The sequence below is a fragment of the Phascolarctos cinereus genome, unplaced genomic scaffold, assembly GCF_003287225.1.
Source record: "Phascolarctos cinereus isolate Bilbo 61053 unplaced genomic scaffold, phaCin_HiC Scaffold_2;HRSCAF=192, whole genome shotgun sequence".
NCBI lineage: Eukaryota > Metazoa > Chordata > Mammalia > Diprotodontia > Phascolarctidae > Phascolarctos > Phascolarctos cinereus.
Genome location: NW_027555625.1, coordinates 190,509,650 through 190,531,191, shown reverse-complemented (window position 1 = coordinate 190,531,191; position 21,542 = coordinate 190,509,650). Strand labels below are relative to the sequence as shown.

At 36.3% G+C, this 21,542-nt stretch overlaps 1 protein-coding gene and 1 long non-coding RNA gene across 4 annotated transcripts in view; both read left to right on the top strand.

Moving 5' to 3' along the window:
- The window catches only part of MYT1L (myelin transcription factor 1 like), a 685,202-nt gene that overhangs the window by 125,910 nt on the left and 537,750 nt on the right, over positions 1-21,542 (top strand). The window lies entirely within an intron of this gene.
- LOC144455605 (uncharacterized) overlaps positions 1-21,542 on the top strand; it is a 33,246-nt gene that overhangs the window by 7,798 nt on the left and 3,906 nt on the right. The gene's annotated exons all lie outside the window — the stretch shown is intronic.

Here is a 21,542-nt window from a genome sequence, read left to right as displayed (position 1 = left end):
CTTTGTGGTGGTTGGCTCAGCTAATTTCTATTTGTTTATCAGGTAAAATGTTTTTTTTTTTAGTTCTTGGATCCTATCATCTGTAAAATGAGATGATTAGATTATAATCTAACTAAATCCTTTCTAGACCCAACTCCTGTGGCCTTATACTCTTCCCACCCTGCTTCTTGTTTTCCTGAGGATTTTACCAATTTGACAGTTATAAGGTGTCAGTTGGGTGGTCACAACCCAAGGAGAAGGATAAGAGTATGACTTGACCCACACCCATATTGTTGATTTACAACACTATAAGATATTATTACATTATATTTATCTTGTGCATAAAATATACCCTATAATTATATTATTGTGTATTAGAATATATGTATTATTTTATTATTAAAAAAAACAATCAGGCAGCAAGGTAGTACAGTGGGTAGAATGCTGGGCCTAGAATCAGGAAGACTTGAGTTCAAATTTGGTTTCAGATGCTAACTGTGTGACCCTGGATAAGTCACTTAGCCTCTGTCTATCTCAGCTTTCTCACCTATAAAAAGGGGATGATAATAATAGCACCCAAGATTGTTGTAGGGATAAAATTAGATAATATTTGTAAATTCTTTGTAAACCTATATAAATGCTATATAAATGTTAGTTGTTGTTTTCTAAATCTAACAAAGTCTGACATAATGCCTACCATGGCATAGATATGACTGGGTTTTTTAAAGTTATTCAATGGGAGTGTAAGCTATAGAAAACCTTCCAAAATTTGAAAAGCTTAGAATCTGGATCAAGTGATGGTCTACTTAACTAAAAAATTCAGAGAGAGTGTTTAAAATGGAGGTATTTTTTTTTCCTAGTGATAAAAACTAATTCACAAATGTTGTTTGTTGAGACTACAGGCTAGAGAGAGTATTAGCTCCAGAAAATCCCAGCCCATGAAGGAATGAGGTGTCAAAGGAGATCTGGGAAAATAATATGTATTGTTTCTGCTTTCTTATCAACATGTTCAGCGAGTGCTCTCCAAAGACTTCTAAAGCATTCACCAGAATTTCAAACATACTCCTATTTACTTAGTGGAAGTAACATGAGAATGGAATGTGATGAGATGGAAGCTGGGGAGGGGGGAGAGAGGGAAGAAGGGTAGGCAGGGGAAGAGAGAAGCTATGTTACTGTGTTATAGTCACATCAGTCTTTTTCCTCGGGGACATTAGTTTTACATAGTCCCACTGAACCCACCAGACTTCATCCTGAGCCATCTGTTTGAAAAACTCAGCATTGCCTCATTTGTGTGCTGCTCTCATTGCTTGACTTTTAAAAAAGTAAAAATAATAAGATCATTTCTGTGTGTGTGTAGTAACAAAGATCACTAAAATAATACAACTTTATGAAATACCAGTGTCAAGTACAGAGTGGGAGAAACCCTGTATTTCATGCAATGTCTGTACATAAAAACTGGTTCAGCTGTTTTGACTATTTTGACATGTCTAGACATTTTTTGACTGCCAATTAAGTTTGTTCAAATAGACTTCATTTGGGGATTTGGTTTGGGTTTGGGTTTTTCTTTTTTTGTTTTTGGACTATCAGGGTTTTTTTTTAACTTTGTCTAGTTAATGATACTAGTATTAATATCAATGCATTTTCAAAAATCAGACTGTGATTTCATAGGTATGGAAAATTACATGTGAAAAAACGCCTATTAGTATAGATATGGAGCTGCTCTGAAAGTGCCTGGGTTACTGAAGGGTTAAGTAACTTGACCAGATTTTCTATCCAGTATGCCACAAATACAAATACAAATAAAAATAGCAATACTAATAGTAATACTAATACTAATTAGAGGCAACTAGGTAGCACAACACATAAAGCTCTGGGGCTGGAATTAAGAAGACCTGGATTAAAATCTGGCCTCAGACACACTTACTGTGTGACCCTGGGCAAGTCATTTAACTTCTGTCTGCCTCAGTTTCCTCATCTATAAAATAGAGATAAGAATAAAACAAGGGTTGTTGTAAAGATCCTATACGATATTTGTAAAGCCCTAAGTACAATGTCTGGTGCATGATAGGGGCTTAATAAATGTTTATTTCCCTCCTAACAATTATAACAGCAATAATGACTAATATTTGTTTATATAGCACTTTACTAGTTACTAGGAGTTTTGTTTACAATTGAAAGGTCCTGGTTGAAGCCTCAGTTCCCATCTCCTATGCCATCTTTCCCTAGACTGCTTTGACTAGGACACTTGTTAATGTGGTAAATGGTTTTAACAGACTATTTCTGGGTATTGTCATTTTTGTGTTTAAACATCTGTTGCTTCAAAATATTAATTCATTTATTAAGAAGCATTCCTCAAACACAAAAATTCCAGATGGGGACCTAAGTATATGTTTTGCAGATATTTTTCTGTTTTAAAGGCTAGGTATGAAAGTGAATTTCAGCACTAAAATTTGCCTTGAGTCCAGGCTTGTAAAAAATCCTTAAATAATTGATATTAACAAGTGTAAATTGAACATGTTCAGTTAGTAATTTCAAAATAAAATATAAAATTCAGCTATTTAAAAAGAATTATAAAAAATACTTGCTGCCATAGGTCAGCATAGTACTAATGCTGTCTTTAAAATGAAAATGTCTTTACCTTTATAGCTAAGACAAAAATCCCCATAAAATACATATCTTATATACTGTCCAAAAGGCAGGCAACTATAAATGGATAAATACCCACTTTTTTTTTTTTTTGGTGAGCCAATTGTGTTTAAATGACTTGCCCAGGGTCAGACAGCTAGTAAGTATCAAGTGTCTGAGGCTGGCTTAGAACTCAGGTACTCCTGACTCCAGGGCCAGTTCTCTATCTACATAGATACATCACCTAGCACCTAGCTGCCCCTGATAAATACCCTTCAGCTACGGTCCCAAAATCACTTTATTAGCAAGGGCTCCCAAGAGTTAGCCAAGCCACTCCTTCCTTCCTTCCTTCCTTCCTTCCTTCCTTCCTTCCTTCCTTCCTTCCTTCCTTCCTTCCTTCCTTCCTTCCTTCCTTCCTTCCTTCCTTCCTTCCTTCCTTCCTTTCCTTCTTTCTTTCTTTCTTTCTTTCTTTCTTTCTTTCTTTCTTTCTTTCTTTCTTTCTTTCATCTCTTCAAAAAGCACAGCCTGCATGAATATAGAAAACATTTGAGGGATATCCTGAATATTCTTCTGTAATTTCATCTGTTCTAATAATTATATTGCCATTTATTTCAGAATATTCCCATGAACTGATTCATGAATATGTAACTTTTGCTTTTGTTGGTCTATTTATTCTTCAAGTATCTCCTCATTATCATAGCTTATTGCCTGCTTATTTTTATTTACTTGGTTTAAATGTAAGCATATGTTTTGTAACAACATTGATATTTTGTTTTCAAAGCAGATTCAAGATTTGGGGTTTATTTTTAGATAACTAGTTTTGTTGATTTCAGTGAATGCTCTATATCTAGAAAAGAAATTCAGAAAAAAAATAATAATTCATTATTAAGTTTTAAAAATATGGCTTCTGGGATTATTCTATTATTTTTTAATTTAGGAAACTTGAATTTATTTCTTTTTTATTCTTACACTATGGATTAAATTATGAATAAATATTAGGACAGAATAATGGAAATGCCACTAGATTGAGAGACAGAAGGCAATTCAAGTCCATTTCCCTTTTTAGAACACACTCTCCTCACCTGTAAATAAGGTCCTTTTAAAATGTGACATTCAGTGAGTTTATAACTTATTAGATGGGAGCAAAAACATCCTCACTTCTATCCCCTGCTCTCCAAAAATAAATAAGCCTTTAGAATTTAAGGTGTCTTTTCCCAGTAATATTGAGGATATATAGAGATTGGTGATAGAACATACAGTGCCAATGGTCTTTTCTATTCTAAGGTGACTAAGATCCCTGGAGGCTTCTTGCCAGTCATGTGTTCATAATTATGCTATTCATCAGGAACTGTGAACTAGGTGCTTGAATGTGGCAATAATACTAGGAATGTGGGTCAGTAGGAAGACAATGACCTTGCTCTCTTAGCTTAGCTTTTGTGCTAGCTCAAATTTATTTGCAGGGCTTTAATTGTGTCTTTGTGACTAGCCACAAGCCTCCTAGACTCAAAGCCAGACTAAACTGTGATTGATACTTATTCACTTAGGTCCTTTGCCAGCACAAAAACTTCACCTTGAGAAATTAAAGAGGATGTAGAAACTTAAGTATAAAAAATAAAATATTGTTAAGTCATTTTTTCAAATACGCCCGACTTTTTGTGAACCCATTTGGGGTTTTCTTGGCAGAGATGGTAGTGCAGTTTGCCATTTTCTTCTCCAGCTCATTTTACAGATAAGCAAACTGAGGAAAACAGGGCTAAGTGACTTGCCCAGGGTCACAGAGGTAGTAAGTATCTGAGGGCAGACTTGAACTCAGGTCTTCCTGACTCCAGGCCCAGCACTCTATACACTTCACCATTTAGTTATCTCTTTTAGAGCCTGAGGATGTAGTTCATCTAGTTTAGGTGACTCAGATGGTTCCCTGATATAACAAGGACTACTAGGCTCTCTCTTACTATTTCCTTACTCATCCTGAGTGTCAATTCCCTTTTAGTAATTTCTATTCTTTCATTTCCTGTACAAAGGTCAATTTCAAAATATAAATAAGCTATAGCTGTAATGAATTATGTAATAATAATTATTTATAATGAAACTGACTATCTGGATAGTGTTTTAAAGTTTTCAAAACTGTCATCTAGATTATCTCATTTGATCTTCACAATAGCTCCGCTACACTGGCAGGCACCCTATTTTATGGATGAAGAAACTGAGGTCAAAGGAGTATAGTGATTTGACCAAGATTACAAGTCTAATAAGTGTTGGACCTTGGGTTCATAGGTAGACCACTGCTTTACTTTAATATCAGCTAACACCTTAATTGTCAGTTTAAGACTTTAGCAAGGATTAGCTAAAAACTGTAATTGTGAGTTAAGACCTGGGCAGGGATTAGTTGGCTGCCAGCTAAGAGCTAAAACAGGTCATAGAATGGGTGCCTGGGGAGAACAGAAGAAAAGGTAAAGTAATGATGTTAGGGATGACAAACTTTAGCAAATTCACTTTTTGCTTAAGGCTGCTCCTGCCATTGGGCTCACTATGTTTCCCTGGCCACCCAGGGCTCATTGATACTGTGACTTTCATCATCATTATCATCAACGCATTTAGAGTTAGATGAACCCTTATAGATAATCTAATTTAACCCTCTTTTGGTGTGACTGGGTCCTGATCTCTGTGGTGCCTGCCCAGATACGTAAGGGCAGGATCAGGATGCTTATCTCTGCAAACAGTTTTTATTTGTGGCACACATAGCTGCATGGAGCTAGCAAAGTAGAGGTGGTTTTTGGTGTCTCTCTTTTTGTCCTCGTTCTGATCTGATCAAAGGCATCATTACCTTTGCTTCAGGTACCCAGTCTCTTCCTGCTCCCAAGCTCCTTTACCCTTCCAAAATGATAAAGGATATGGTTGTCTTTACACTTAGCCTGAAGTCAGTGTCTTAATTCTTCCAGGTATTAGCATTTTTAAACCCTTTTCTCTGGTTTTTAAAAGAAAGGCTTTATTTCTTTGAAAAGGAGCTAGGATGACAGTATTTTCAGCTGTCTGAGACCTTATAGTCAGTCTGGCCTCCTCATTTTACTTAGCCTCTGAGAGGAGAAGAGACTGGCCCAACTTCACAGAGGTAAATAGGAAAACCAAATTCAAAGTCTGGTCTTCTATCTCCTCTGATCATAAATAAAGTGCTTTCCCCGCTACATTGTAACTACCTCTTGTGAAATTAGGGCAAATTGGAAGAGAAGACAGGGAATCCTAAGATAGCTTACCTTAAGATTGCCTTAAGGTTTTAAGGCTCTGTGAAATGTAGAAAGGAAACCAGATCAAAAGGAAAAGCAAAAGACGAACCCTTAACACCCTCCACCTCCAACAACTATTCCTCTGTCCAAAGGTTCTTAGTGTACCCCATTCTTTAAAATGTGTTCTTCTCTAACCTGTGTTACCATTTATTGATAGATTTTCTCCTCCCCAATCCTCTAGTTAGTTATGTTGTTATTTCTCCAGAAAGAAAATCTATAGCTTCATATCTCAGAGTTTTTGCATCATCAAACATAAAGGTTATTTTTGGCATAGGGGCAAGAAGTCATGAGTATGGAATGGGATATGAGAGTTCTGAGGCCAAGGTAGGCCTGCCAAATTGATACCCCTAAAGTGCAGATCAGACTGACCTCCTTGAAACTTTCAGTGACCTATCTTTTTTTTTGCCATGATTTGTTTTTTTTTCTTTTAATTATATACTAGATAGAGAAAAGGGAAAATAATAGTGATTGGTTTTTCTTGTTAACTTCAACACTTCTGTTTATCAAGGTGGAATGGGAGAGAAGATTGTTGTATATGAGTCTTGTTCCTGCCCTAGAATAAATTCCTTCTTTTCATTCATTCCATATCATTTAGGGATCAAGAGCAAAGAGATAGTCGTGCTTTAGCCACAAGAGTGGCAATGTAGCTGTCATCTTCTCTTCTCCAGACTGTTTCATTCAGCTCCTACTCTATCCCTAATTCACCAAAGAGCAGAAAATATGACAACCTCAAGAGGCAACAGTAGGTAGTGTGCCAAGTTCATCTGTTTGGCATTTAAAACCCTTTTATATCAGACTCAAAGCTGTCTTCCCAGACTAACTTTACATGTTCCCAGTCAAACTGATCTTCTTGGTGTTCTCCATACATGATATTCCATCTTCTGCCCTTATACTTTTGGGTAGGACACCTCCCATACCTGGAACGTTCTTCCTCTTCACCTCCAACTCTCGGAATCCCAAGCTCCCTTCAAAGCTTACTCAAGTGCCACCTCCTACAAGAAGCCCTTCCTGGTTCTCTTAGTCCTTAGTACTTCTTCAAAATGATTTCCTATCCATTTTGTATATTTTACATTTGTAATCTGTCTAAATGTTATCTTCCATCCAAGTATAAATTTTTTGAGGGCAAGAACTTTATCTTTGCTGTTGTCCTTCTTGTTCTTTTTATCTTTAGGGACTAACATGGTGTTTGGCACACTGCACATTACATTGATTTGAACAGATCAGCTAGCATAAAAGCAAGTGGTTAGTAACCTAGAAAAATTAGCTATGGAAGATGGGCTGACTATTGTCCAAGAGCAAAGAATTCTTGTTCTTATAGAGAAAGATCCAGAACCGTTGACTTTTAATGTGTTGAGTATGTCATAATGTTGTTAATGATGATAATAATGATGACTGAAACTATTACAGTGCTTCAAAGAATCCATGATTTTGAAAGTATTATTAATGCCATGATTGAAAGTATGGCACATTACAATGTCTTCTGTGCTTGGTAGGTCATAGATTTAGACATGCAAGAAATCATAAAAGTTATTTAATCTAACCCTCTCATTTTGTAGACAAGGAAACTGAAGCTCAAAGAAATTAAATGAAAGCTGTCATTTACTTATAGTTCTTCAAATAAGACAAATGAGTTGACCTGTCACATGCATATAAGAAGTTTTTTAGGCAGAATTCCTGACTACAAGTCCAATAGTCTATCCAGTTTATCAAAGTTCTCTTGGCTAAGGTTGAACAGATTATAAGGGAAAGAACAAGGATTTGAGAATCAGATTCCAGATCCATTCCTTTATGCCATGCTATTTCCATATGATTTTAATGAGTTTCAGTGGCAAAAAAATCCAACCCAAATTCACCACTGGTAGGTGGCCAGTGTTGTCCTGTTGATCCTCTCTGAGCTTAACCAGAAACAAACACTATGTCTCTATTTAAAGCCCTTGCCAGGATGTACCAAAGCTTGTACTCTGCTGGCACGGTCTTTAAGAGCCCACCTTCACACCATGGAAAAGCTTCATCAAAGGAATTTAGTGGAGTATTACATCATATTAAAGGAGAAGGAATTCTATACAAACACTAAGTATAAAATAAAAGGATTTTAGACCTTAGAAATCATCTAGTTCAATCTTCTCATTTTCCAAGTAAGGAACTTAAGATTAGAGAGCTCGAGTGACTTGCCCAACATCACACAAGTAGGAAGTGGAAGATCCAGGATTCAAATTCAGATCTTATGACTCCCAAGATCTGTGTGCAGTTTGAAAGAGCAGTTTTAGGTGGAGGTTCTCTAACCCAATTCCCTTCATTTTATAGAACAAGAAGCTGAAGCCACAGATCTGAGATTACTTATGAGATCCTAGGCCTATAACAAGAAGAACAGGTCTCAGAGGCCATCTAGTTCAAATATCACATTTACAAATGAGGAAATCAGAACCCTGGGAAGTTATGATTTACCAAACATCAGCTGGCAGATTATATGTGGCAGAAGTGGGAGGTAAGCCTCTAGTCTTCTGATTTTAAGAACCAGTGCTATTTATACTACATCATGTTGACTCCAACCATTGGCAGACGGTAAGTGGCAGGTAGGAACCAACACAGAGGGATTCTGACCTGAATCCCCCTCTTTCCATTGCATCACACTAAACTGAAAAAGTTGAAGTGTAGTTCAGTTATGTAAAAGTGATACTAATTTCATTCCTTTCTTTGAATTGCTTACCAATTGTGCCTAATTACCTTGCAGCATAGTATTGATTACACATAGCCTCAAATATGTGAACTTTGTTGTCAGTTTTGATTATAACAGTTAACTCAGCACATGTGTTTTCAGTCTTTATGCCCTGATGTTCAGCAGCTTATAAAAAAAGCAGGGCATTTTGGTTCCAACCAAGTGACAATTCTACATTAAGTTGACAATCAGCTAATAAACACTCTAAAGCGTTAACTAATAATGGTGCCCATCCCTCTCTTCCCTCCTAGAGCAGATACACTTAATAAACACTGTGGAAATGCTAACATCTTCCAGACCAAAAAGAATGCATTTCTAATGGTAGAATTTAAAGTCCTGGGACAGGAACTAAGGAAGACAATTTAGGGAAAGGAGGCTCAACTGGTACATAGCAAATCATACACACAGATTTCAATTCCATCTGTACGGATAGTTTGTCCTAACTAGAAGCTACCCTCAGGACCCTTTATCTCCATGTAGTAACATTCCTAGGATTATGAGATTTAGAAGCAGAAATGACATTAGCATTCACCCAGTCCAATACTTTCATTTTACAGTTGAGGGAAATAAGTTCCAGAGAGGGGAAAAGATTTGGAATCCAAGCCCAAGTATTCTTACTCCAAGTGAAATATTCTTTCTGCCTTCCAATGCTGCTGAAAATCAAACATTGATAGACTATTTTATTGTTGTTCAGTCATTTCAGTCATGTCTGACTCTTTGTGACCCCATTTGGGAATTTTCTTGACAAAGTTTCCTTCTCTAGCTCATTTTACAGATGAGGAAACTGAGGTAAACAAGATTAAGTGACTTGACCAGGATCATATAGCTAGTAAGTATCTGAGGCCTGAGTTGAACTCAGGAAGATGTTTTTCTGATTCCAGGCCAGGCACTCTATCTACTGTGCCACCTAGCTGCCCCAATAGACTAGCACTATGTGCTATATACTGTGCTAGATATTAGGAGAGATAAATGCGTGAATATACATATGTGTGTATATATACATACGTATATACATGCATGTAGTACACATAAAACTTACTTAAAAATATGTGTATATGTATTATACAAGAACCCACAAGGAAGAGACATGGTCCAAATAGTGTATTAAGAAGATACATATGGGTGTGTTGTATATACATAATATTCTATGTATACATATATCAATATATACATAACTATGTATAGTCATCAAAAGTTTTTAAGCAATACACACACATGCACACATTTTTGCATTTAAAAACATATATGCATGTATATATATGTACTATGCATGTATTATGAATGTATGTATGCACACATGTATGTGTGCATGTATGTGTGTATGTATATGTGTGTTGCTAACTTCGTGTACTGCCTCTAGAAAAAAAAGTCCAAACTCTTTCCTCTGGTTCTCAAGACCCTCCACAACCAAGGACCAATGAGTCCTTCCAACTTTATCTCACACTAATCTTCTTTTATAAGTGTATGCCACAAACAAATTTAATTTGTTCTGATATTCTAAATGAGATCTACCATTTATTTCCTGAGCACCATTCCTCATATTGTTCACTGTACCTGGAACATCTTCTTCTTTCATCACTTCTTATTGAAATTCTTCCACATTCAATTGGAAGATCACTTCTTCTATGAAGCCTTCCCTTATCTTGTTGGCTGGAAATATGGATTAACATAGCACATTATTCATTTCTGTATCAAAGAAATATTTATTAAGTACTTAATAGGTACAGGGCATTATGTTAGGAATGGGTATAGATGTACTTATATTTTTAAACTGTAAAATCCTTGAGAACAAGACGTGAAATGTGCACATATATTTCCATATATTGTTGTTGTTCATTTGTGTCCAACTCTTCGTGACCCTGTGACCATACTGTCCATGGAGTTTTCTTGGCAAAGATACTTGAGCAATTTGCCATTTCCTTCTCCAATGGATTAAGACAGAAGTTAAGTGACTTTTTCAGGGTCATATGGCTAGTAAGTACCTGAGGTCTTCTTGACTCCAGGCCCTCCACTCTGTTCACTGAGCCATCTAGCTGCCTCTATAAACATATATACTTATTTATAAATATATATGTGTTCATGTTTATGTTTATATATGTATGTATATATGCAAATATATGTGTGTATGCATACATATACCCCCACTATATAAATCTATTTTATGGTCAAATAGATATTTTGATAGATAGATGATAGATGTGTGTCCAATGAAGTTTTTGAGCAAGGGAGACAGGATCCCACTTGTGTATTGAGATTAATATAGAGCCGAGTTTCTTAACCTGGGGTCATGAACTTAGGTTTTTTTAAAGTATATTTTAATAACTATATTTCAATATAATTGATTTTCTTTATAACCCTTTATATTTTATTTTTTGCATTTAAAAAACATTGTAAGAAATAGTTCCCTCGACTTCACCAGACTTCCAGAGGGATCCACAATACACACACAAAAAGATTAAGAGTCCTTGATAATAGAGCAACATTAGAGGAGAAATACTAGAGACAGGGAGGTCAGTTCTAAGGCTGTTACAATACCTCAGGCAAGAATTAATGAGACCCTGGATCAGGACGGTAGCAATGGGAATAATAAAGAGGGGATGGAAATGAGACATATTGCCAAGAGACATGAGCACGTAAGGAGTGGACTGTTGGAAACAGTGTACTCACTTCTCAATTGTTCAACTGAAAAAAAAATCATCTCTTAGAGGCAGAAAGTATGGTACAATGGAAATGACTCCTACATTTGGAATCAGCTCTGGTTTCAAATCTAACTTCTACTGATATTGCATGTGTAAATAAATGTCAGCAAACTGTTTAACCTTTGTGGGCCTCCCTTTTCCCATCTGTGAAATTAGGGGGTGGGCCAAATGATCTTTAAGGTTCCTTCCAGCTCTAAATCTATGAAACGTTTTGTTTCAGGTAAAAGAAAAGTGACTAAGACACACAAGACAAGGTTGCTGATTGGTGAGGGTGATAAGGAGGGGTGGGTAACAGTTCGGCCTTATGGCCTCCTTCAGATGTCTATAGAAAAAACAGTTCCGAGTTCTTTCACCTTATAATACACTCCTAAGGAACTGGATGTCTGGTCTATGTTAACTCTAACTGCTATAGCCTAGTAATGTGGTTTCTAGTGGTGTATTCATTTTAACACATTTCCATCACAACACAACAGTTTGGATGGCCCCATGGAGTTTATTATAATGGGATTTTGCCTTTGAATGTTCCTCTGGCCTGGCATCATTTATACAACTATGCTAATTAATTCAAGCCAGCTTTCCCCTAGGCAAGAAGGCTTTACTGATTTAGATTCTCTGGTTTGGACAGTAACACAAAAGACCAAACACGGGATTCTTAAAAGCAAGTTTTGCCCAGTGAAAAATGAAAATAAGACTAGGCGGTTACCTAGTTAATTTGAGTCACAAACCACATCAGTGATTTGAATTTCTGGAATTTTCTGTCTGCGTTGATGAATTAAACTGAACAATTCATAATACTTCCTTTCACTTGATATTATGTGGACAAAGCCTAAGACAAATGATCTCAGATTAGGAATGGATTTGGAATTGCAGTTCTTATCAGTCTCAGGAGAGTGAAAGAGGCAGGTTGAAGACTGGTGTGAAGATTCTGTGTCAAGAATAGGCCAGCAATCTGGGCCAGAGATAAAGTCTTAAGTGAGATGTTGTTGAAAGAAGTAAAGAAGTGACTAGCTCTTTACTCTGCCCTGGTGAGACCATAACAGTTCAGTTCTGGACACCACATTTTGGGAAGGACTTTGGTAAGCTGGAAAGTGTGTAGAAGAGGGTAAAGAAGATGGCAAATGGTTCTGACATCATAAAGTTTGATGACTGTTTAAAGGAATCAGAAGTGTTTAGTCTGGAAAAGAGATGACTAAGGGGTACAAGATAGCCGTCTCCAAGAGTCTGAAGAGTTGTTATGTTGAGAAATCAGACTTTATTTCCTTAGTCCTAGAGGACAAAGAAATGGGTGAAAGTTACAGACAAATTTAGAGTCAATATAAAGAAAAAACATAATTTCCTAAAAAAAGAAATCTATGAAAGTGAAATGCACTACCTCAGGAAATAGTGGGACTGCTGTTCATCAAAGGACTTGCAGCAAAACCCAGACAATTTGTCAGATATAATCTAAAGGGAATTCTTGTCTAGGAATGGATTAGCCTTGTTGCCATTTAGGTCTCTTCTGACTTAGAGACATGAAATAAATATCTTCAAGTATGGCTTACTTTATAATGCTTGTTATAAGAGGCAATGTAAAGAGTGCTTCTTCTGGAGTCAGGAGACCTCAGTTCAAATCCTGTCTCTGACACTTACTGGTTGTGTGACCCTGAAAAAGTAACTTACTTTTGAATCTCAGTTTCTTCAGCTATAAAATGATGGGGTTGGACTAGTAGATGATGGGATAAAGAACTGGACAGATTTTTGAAGTTATCTCTTATTTTATAGATAGGAAACAGATCTCTAAAGTCTTTCACAGCTTCAAAATCCTATGATAACGTCCCTTCACCTCTCTAAATATATTCATTTTTAGCATTCCTTAATTAATAGTTTCCTCATCTGTGTAATGTGGATAATGGTACTAGTACTTAACTCAGAGGGGTGTTTTGAGGGAAAATGTAAACTTTAGATTGGGATAGAAATATGAGTTCTTACTTACTTGCTACATCTCCTTTACCTTGTCTTTTTATCATACCTTCCCCTAACCACAAAAAGAATGAAATGTAAGGAAACTGCATATTTTTCTCATATTATATTTAAGAATAGCCAAGAAATTGACTAAGCATAGATCAGTGGCATTTAGAAGCAAAAAAAAGAAACTTGGTGTGGCAACCATTGTTTTCTGCATTCTGTTTGTAACAATTTGAGGTTTCCAGGAAGATTTAAAAATAACTTCATGTGTGCCCAATGATCTGATTAATTAAATATTTATTATAGGAGTTTGTGTTACTGACTTTTCTTGTATCTTATGAAGCTGAAAAGTAAAACTAGGCACTAAATGCACAAGTCACAGAATGAAGGAGTAAGGGGATGCACCTTAAAAATCAAATAAAAATCAACCATAAAAAATCCATGAAATATAAAAGGAAATCATTAAGATGCTGAACTTAGAGTCAGAGTCCCTAACTGTATGGTGATATTGAGTAAATCACTTAGTCTCTATCAGTCTAAATTCCCTCATCTGAAAAATGAACATAATACCTATACTAAATACCTCATAGGGTTGTTGTTGGAATAGAATTCAAAGTCCAGTGGAATTTATTTTCATTGAGGAAAGAGAATTTTGTTTTTGTCCTAATACTCAGCATGTAATAGATACTCAATGAGTAATTAATAAGCTAAGAATAAAATGATAATATATGTGCATATACATATATACTTGGTAAATTTTAAAGTACTGCGCCTGTAATAGTACCAACCATTATGATTGTGATTGAGTTTTTATGGTCTAAACCTGTGCTTTTATCAGGTAGAAGTAATCCTTGGTAAGGGAACTGTCTCTGCCAAAGCATATTGACAGTTCTTCTATATCTTCTATTCTAAGAGAATTGTTCTTAGAACAGAGAAATTAACAGACTTGTCCAGGTCACAAAGCTAATATGTCTTAGAGGTATGACTTACTTCTTGACTCTTAGGCTGGCTTCCTTTGGAATCTTGTTATTGTTCAGTCTTTTCAGTCATGTCTAACTCTTTGTGACTCTATTTGTTGTTTTCTTGGCAGAGATACTGGAGTGGTTTGCCATTTCCTTCTCCAGATCATTTTACAGACAAGAAAACCGAGGCACACAGTTTAAGTGACTTGACCAGGGTCACACAGCTATTAAGTGTCTGAGGGTAAATTTGAACTCAGGTCTTCCTGACTTCAGGCCCAGTGCTCTATCCACTGCATGACCTAGCTTCCCCTTGGAAGCATAGCATATTTATTATTTTTATATATCTTGAAATAAGGATATAATAATAATATATAGTTATCCCTTCCACATTGTAACTTTTCCCACCATGGTTTCGATCACTGTTTCTGGTTTTAGATACTCAATAACCACCCTTTTAGTGATATAGTCTTGTATTTGTCCAGAAATTGAATTCAGTCTTACTGACCTAGAGTTTGCATACTCTACTGTCTTCTATTTTTTGAAAATTAGCACAACTTATGTTTCCAGATTTCTTAACTCCTTTTGTTCTCCATGACTTTGCAAAAATCACTAAATGTTTCTCAGCAGTCACAAAAGCCAGTTTTTTCCATCCCTTCAGGATTAGAATTCATCCAGTTCCACTGACTTGAACTCATTGAGGGCAGCTAGGTGCTGATTTACAATTCCTTACTAATCTTAGTTATCCAGTCCCTATTGACCACTTTACCCTGTCTCCCCCATCCCAAGGATCATTTTTGCTTGGTAAAGAAGCAGAAATAAGATCAGAGTTGTATATTTCTTTTCTCTCACTTTTGTTATCACAGTTCCATTCACTCTAAACATCTGTCCTACTCCTTCTTTGGTGCTCTTTGTAAATAGAACTCCCATCTTTGTAAATAGAACTCTTGTTCATCTTGAGCCACTTAACTCTGTGTATGCTTTACCTGCCTTGCTTCCATTTTCTCTGCATTTATGTTTTTTAATCTAAGTTTATTAATAATTACCTTGTGTGCCCACATCTATCTATTTAGGTAACTTTGGCTTTTCTTACCCCCAGTGGAATGGACACTGTTCAAGTGCAAGGAAGATTTTGTCTTTGTGATACCTCCCATATAGGTTTTTAATAAATGCTTGTTGACTTGATTTTAAAAAAAATTCTTTCTAATTGAAATTATTTCTATTTGTGTTTTCAGAATTTCACTTTTAGCACTTCTCAACTTTCTTGTGCTGACTTCCCGGTACAATTTTACTTCTTCATCTGGGGAAAGCATTAATGGGACTTGTCAAGTAGTGGAAAGGGCACTGAATTTAGAATCAGTGGAGCAGGAATTGGAGGTTGGAATCTGAGCTACTTCCTCTGTGACCTTCAGCAAGTCATTTCCCCCTTGGCCTTCTCATATGTAAAATTAGCGGTTTGGATTATATGACCTTTAAGGCCTGTTCCAGGTCTAAATATTATGACTCTATTCTATCATTCCTGTCCTGGAAAAAAATTAAAAGGAGGGAGGATCTGGGGATGAGTAAGAAATGGACATGCATATGCTCTGTGCCACCTACTCACTTTTCTTATCTGAGAATCAAAGTGGTCTTAAGATCTCTTTCAGTTCTATCATTTGGTGACTTTATCCAGTACACTGTAGAGACCCAGAGGGATTTTGGGGTGTAAGCAAAGCCAGGGGCAAGTGGCGTGTGTGTGTGTGTGTGTGTGTGTGTGTGTGTGTGTGTGTGTATGTTTTCATCTTGCTTTGTTTCACACACAGAAACATACACAAAGTTTATAAAGGAGTTCTATGTTGAAACAAGAGGGTCCAGAGTTTCTAATGTGGCTGACAATTTGTTCCAGGTGTAATATGTGGAGGGTTTTCCACAAGCTTACAGAAATGCCACATTACCTGGTTCACCCCTAACTTCTGTAAACAAAAGTCAGTTATGTCAGATGATCCTTAGGATGCTAGATTCAGAATTAGAAGGAACCGTTATTACAGTAATTGCCTTAACCAGACTCTTTATTTTGTAGACAAAGAAACTAAGGCCCAGGAAAAAAGAAATTATGTCTATATGGTCAGAAGTTCTGTATCCATAATCTTATGAAAATTGTAAATATTAGATATATTAGATAAATATAGATTACCTATATAGCATATTTCTCAGCATAAAAGATCATATAGTATTCAAAATGCAGAAATCCTGAGAGATCTATTCTCCAACATTTAAAATATATATCAAGTAAATAATAAAACAATAAGAAATTATTAAGCACCAGTAACTATGTGAGATGCTAGATAGATGAAGAATGAAACAAACCCTATTCTCATGGAGTTTACATTCAACAGAATAGAAATTAATATAATTACTATTATTACTAGAAGAAACAATATGACATAGAGAATAGAGAGCTGCCCTTAAAGCCATGATGACCTCAGTTTAATTCTTGCCCCAACACATATCACCTGTGTAAGCCTGTCTGTGATACTTAACATCTCAGGGCTCTAGGCAACTCTCTAAGACCATAAATTGCAGAGAAGGTGCCATCCTGCATGGGTAGAGAAGTTTCTTCACTAGAAGATCTTTACACCAGTGAAATTATAGGTGCAGGACCTATCCCTCCTTTATCAGCAGTGGTACTATTAGCTGCCATATTACTTTATATATCAATTGATCTTCAGGACAGACTACAAAAATCTGAGTGTTATACTTTACATTTTCTAACATCAAAAAATAGAAAGGCAACCAGACTTGCCCAGGGTCTCATAGTAAGTGGGAGAATTAGGACTTGGACCAAGGTCTTCTGATACCAAATCCAGTGGAACCAGTGTAGCACACCTGCTCCTGATGAAAATTATGTACCATGAGGGGAAAAAATCCAAATTCAAATATTTGGAACCTTCTTAGTAGTTGACATAAAAATATAATTATTTAAAATTTCTTGTAAAAGGACCACACTATAAATTTAAAGGTAGAGGGACCTGAGAGGTTCATCTAGTTCGTAGTATCATTTTGTAGATGAAGAAACTGAAGTCTAAAGAAATGAACTCACCCAAGGTCTAAGTCTAATTTCACAGAACAAATCCCCTTAATAAAAGGATTGGTTCGGTAAAATTTGGATTCAGTCAAAAGGCTGCCCCCATGGACCTAAAAGGCCACATGTGGACTCGTGGCCCCAGGTTCCCCACCCCTGGTCTCAGAGATAGTTAGAGACAGAGTTAAGATTTCAGGCCCTATGACTTCTTCCCACTATTCTTCCCACTGTACTATGCTGATTGTCTTTCAGTATGAAGTACTCTTCACCAACAAAGATGAGATTCAAAGCTAAGATTCTTACGTCCCACCTAAAAAGTGTGACCTTACTTAGCTTTATGTTCCCTGAAGATCCCTTTGGCTCAGTAGTGACTCAGAGGGAACAGTGGCATTCTCTTCAATCTTTAAAACCACTTTCAACACTATGAAGGTATTCATGGTGGTCTGAACCCATAAGTGATCCCTTCAAGCCCTGCTTAGCTTGCAAGATCGAACAAAATCGCAGCAGAGTGTGAGGTGGCAGCAGACGACTGATTAGCAATTTTATTTCTTATTCTTTTTGTCTCTTCTTGAAATTTTCCAGATCTAGGTGGCAAATGGGATTAGATAATAGATAGCAGAGCAAGTGTCCCCGAATAAAGTGGACAATGTCAGCAACGAACGATAGGAAGATGTAAATGACAGAAACATATTTGACATATTTACCTTATTTTATGAAATGAAAAAGAACTCAAATATTTGAGATAAAACTGGCTTTATTTAACCTTACTGGTTTTTTAATGTAAGGTATTTCCCTCAATTTTAATGTACATATCTTTTGTTAAAAGATTTCTTTCATGTTTTAAAGGGGCAGGATATTTTTTCAAGTACAAGTAGTAACTTAGGAAGAAGTACAGTGTAGTGGAATGAATGCTAGCTTTGAACTAATGAAAACCTGGATTCAAATCCTGACTTTTAAAAAATTATTCCTTCATGATTTTGTATAATTCACTTTGCCTCTTTTGTTCTAATTTTTCCTCATCTGTAAAATGAGGGGTTTTGACCTAAGTATTTTAGAGCTTCCATCTCTAAAACTCAGTGATTCTATAAAAATGCAAGGTAGAATAATAGTGGAATTTAAGTTCTTAGGTACAGAGCTAATGGTTACATCTTCTAAACTTTTAAGTTACATCTTCCTTAGGAACTTTAGTGTCAGCTCCATCATTTTATTGCTGAAGAAACTGAGGTGTAGAAAGAAGAATTTACCCAAGATAACATACCTTGATATCATATCGGTTACCTTCATACAACTTAGGATAAACTTTTATGAGAGAAACAGAAAGGTACTGTGCTGGTGTCTAGTTCAAATGAATGTAGAACAGAGTAAATGGATGGATGGATGGAGAAACATTAATGGAATATAGTTAAAAACAGAATGGGAAGACTGAACCAAAATTATTATATAACTATTTCCACTCACTAGGAGCTATAATCTCCCTAGTGGTTTATGATTCTTTGTTCCTCCTTCCCTCTCCCCACAGCATCGCAAACAAAATGAGAGATGTTTCTTTTAAAAGAAAAATAAATTAGATAAAAGAAACAACAATAAAACAATTCCTCAACAGATAGTATTGGGCAAAAGGATAGGGGAGTCCAGAAACATATCTTTTCTCATATCTTCTTATTATAAGTCTCCATAGGGTCAATAGAGCTATTCTTAAGTGGAATGGGCAGCCTCAGGAGGAAGCAGATTCCCTGCCCTCGGGGTCATGAAGTAAAAGCTAGCTGACCACTCATCAGGAATATTGTAAGGAATCCTTATTTAGTTGAATTGGATGGATTCTGAGGTCTCTTAAAAGGGGTTGCATGATTCCTTATAGTTCCATATCTGTGTCATTAGTTCCCCATTAGAATAAAAGTTCCTTAAAAGCAGGGAGTGTTTTCACTTCTTTTTGTCACTAGAACTTGTTGCAGTGCTTTGCATATAATATGTGCTTAATAAATACTTGTTGGTTGACTTGATTACAAATTGGCATCTGACAAGACCCTCTCCCCAGGGTTTGAAGTCTTTTCTGGCAGGCAGTAGGACAGTACTTCTTTCTTCCCATTCACTTCTTTGAAGAGTCATTTATAATATTGAAGAGCAATTTATAATACTCACCCCATTCCCTCCCTCTCCAATGATCTTTCCACTTTGAAAAAGTAAAAAAAAAAGTAATTAACTGCCTACTGAAAACTGTTGGGGACCCTTCATTCAGAGTAAACAAAAAACAGAACTATGACTCTGCAATAATAAGGCTATCCTCGTACTTCCTGGCCTTTAGTTTAGGCTCCTGTTAGAGTAGCAAAACACAGGAAGTGCCTGCAAAGAAACCTTATGTGGTCTGTCTAAGGAGGAACTGATTTTGATGTTTGTTTATTTATTTGTTTTGAGTTCTCCATCAGTAATATTTATTAGATCATATTTAGATGATAATCTTAGATCCTACCTGGTAGTGGAATACACCCTTATCATAGGATCACAGAATGATGGGCTTTGAAATGAGCAGAGACCTCAGAAATTGATTTTTAGAGAGGATAGAGGCCTTAGATATTGATTATATAATTCCATACCCTCCTTTTAAAAAGGAGAAAAACTGAGGCACAAAGAGGTGAGGCAGTTTGCTTGAAGTCACACATAAAGTGATCCATGTCTCCAGTTCCTGTGCCTATCAAATTTGTCATCCAAACTGACCTGGGCATCTATTTTCTTCTTTTCTGTCCTGCCCCCAACCTCAAATGGACCTCACCGTGCAGATAGATGATCCTTATGACCTGTTAAAAATGCTAGTACTGCATGTGACATCATCTTTTTTTAAATTTTCTTGCCTTCTGGTAGGGCTATATCTAAACCATCCTGGACAAATTCTAATTTAAATATTTCCAGAGGAAGAGATTATACAGTTACAGAATCATTGTGTAAGGAGGGACCTCAGAAATTTTCCAGTCCAACCACTACCCAAGCACAGATTCCCTAAGAACCTTGATATGTTGTCATTTAGTCTGCAGCTGAAGATGTCAGGTGACAGAAAGGTCTTCCTGGCCAATCTGTTTGCCAGTCCTCACTGGAAAGAAATTCATCCTTACATCCTAGCTAAAGCTCTCCTTATGGTGTAGCTCTGCCCCATTTCTTTTTGTTCCAGACTCAATAGAATTCTCAGTGGTGTGCATACATTTAAAAGAACCTCAGGGGCAGCTAGGTGGTGCAGGCATAGAGCTCTGGCCTTGGAGTCAGAAGGACCTGAGTTCAGATCTTGCCTTAGGCACTTGACTAGCTATATGACCCTGGGCAAGTCGCTTAACCACAATTGCCTCACCAAAAAAAAAAAAGAAAGAAAGAAAGAAAGAAAGGAAAAAAAAAACCCGAGGCAAATAATAAGTAAACAAATAAATAAAAATAAAAGAGCCTGAGAGAAGCTTGTAGGCCCATATGGATTATAGGAGTTAAGAGTGTACAACAAGGGAAACAAATCTTTTTTTTTAAACTTTATTCCAGTCCTGAAAATAGTTTTGTTTTCTTAAAAAAAATAATCTTTATAGATGCAAGAATTCTATTTGACCAGCATGTGTTTGCCCCTCCCATATTCGCCAATGATGTTCTCCTCTGTTCTCATGATCTTGATCTACTTCTATTTCCCCAAAAAATCAATAAACTAAGAGAATACAAGCACCTGCCAAAAACAGGTGCCCTGGAAATTCCAAACTTCTCTAAAAAAAAGAAATGTGAAGAAGGAAGCATAGAGTAGTATTCCATTTCTGATTATATTTGCTGCTTGGTTTTCCTTAACACCAATTGATTAATCTTCATTGTCTAGTGCTTACTTTTAAGGATCCTTAATAAGACTAGACAAAACATAAGACCTATTAGGCAGCAGAATTTGGACTAGAGTCTCATGAGTTTTTGCACATAGACACTGACCTACATGAATTCATACATCCTTTTAAACTAAGCTTGTGTGTCTGACACTTCAAAAGGTCAAACTGGCAAGATGAAGTCTGTATTCAATTGATTTTTTAAGAAATTTGTCCCTCAGTTTCAGGTCAAAATAAAAATTCTCCTCCCCCAGATATTTTCTACAAACTTTCATCCATAATTTGAACAGAGTGCTTCAAACTTACGTTCTCCTATAATGGTATTAAGAAGGTAATAGAATCTCAGTAATACTGAGTGTCATACTTCCCTATATTAAGTTAACTACAATGGGTAGGTGTTTCAATTCCTATCCTTCATAAAAGACCTTCTCATCATTACATACCATCC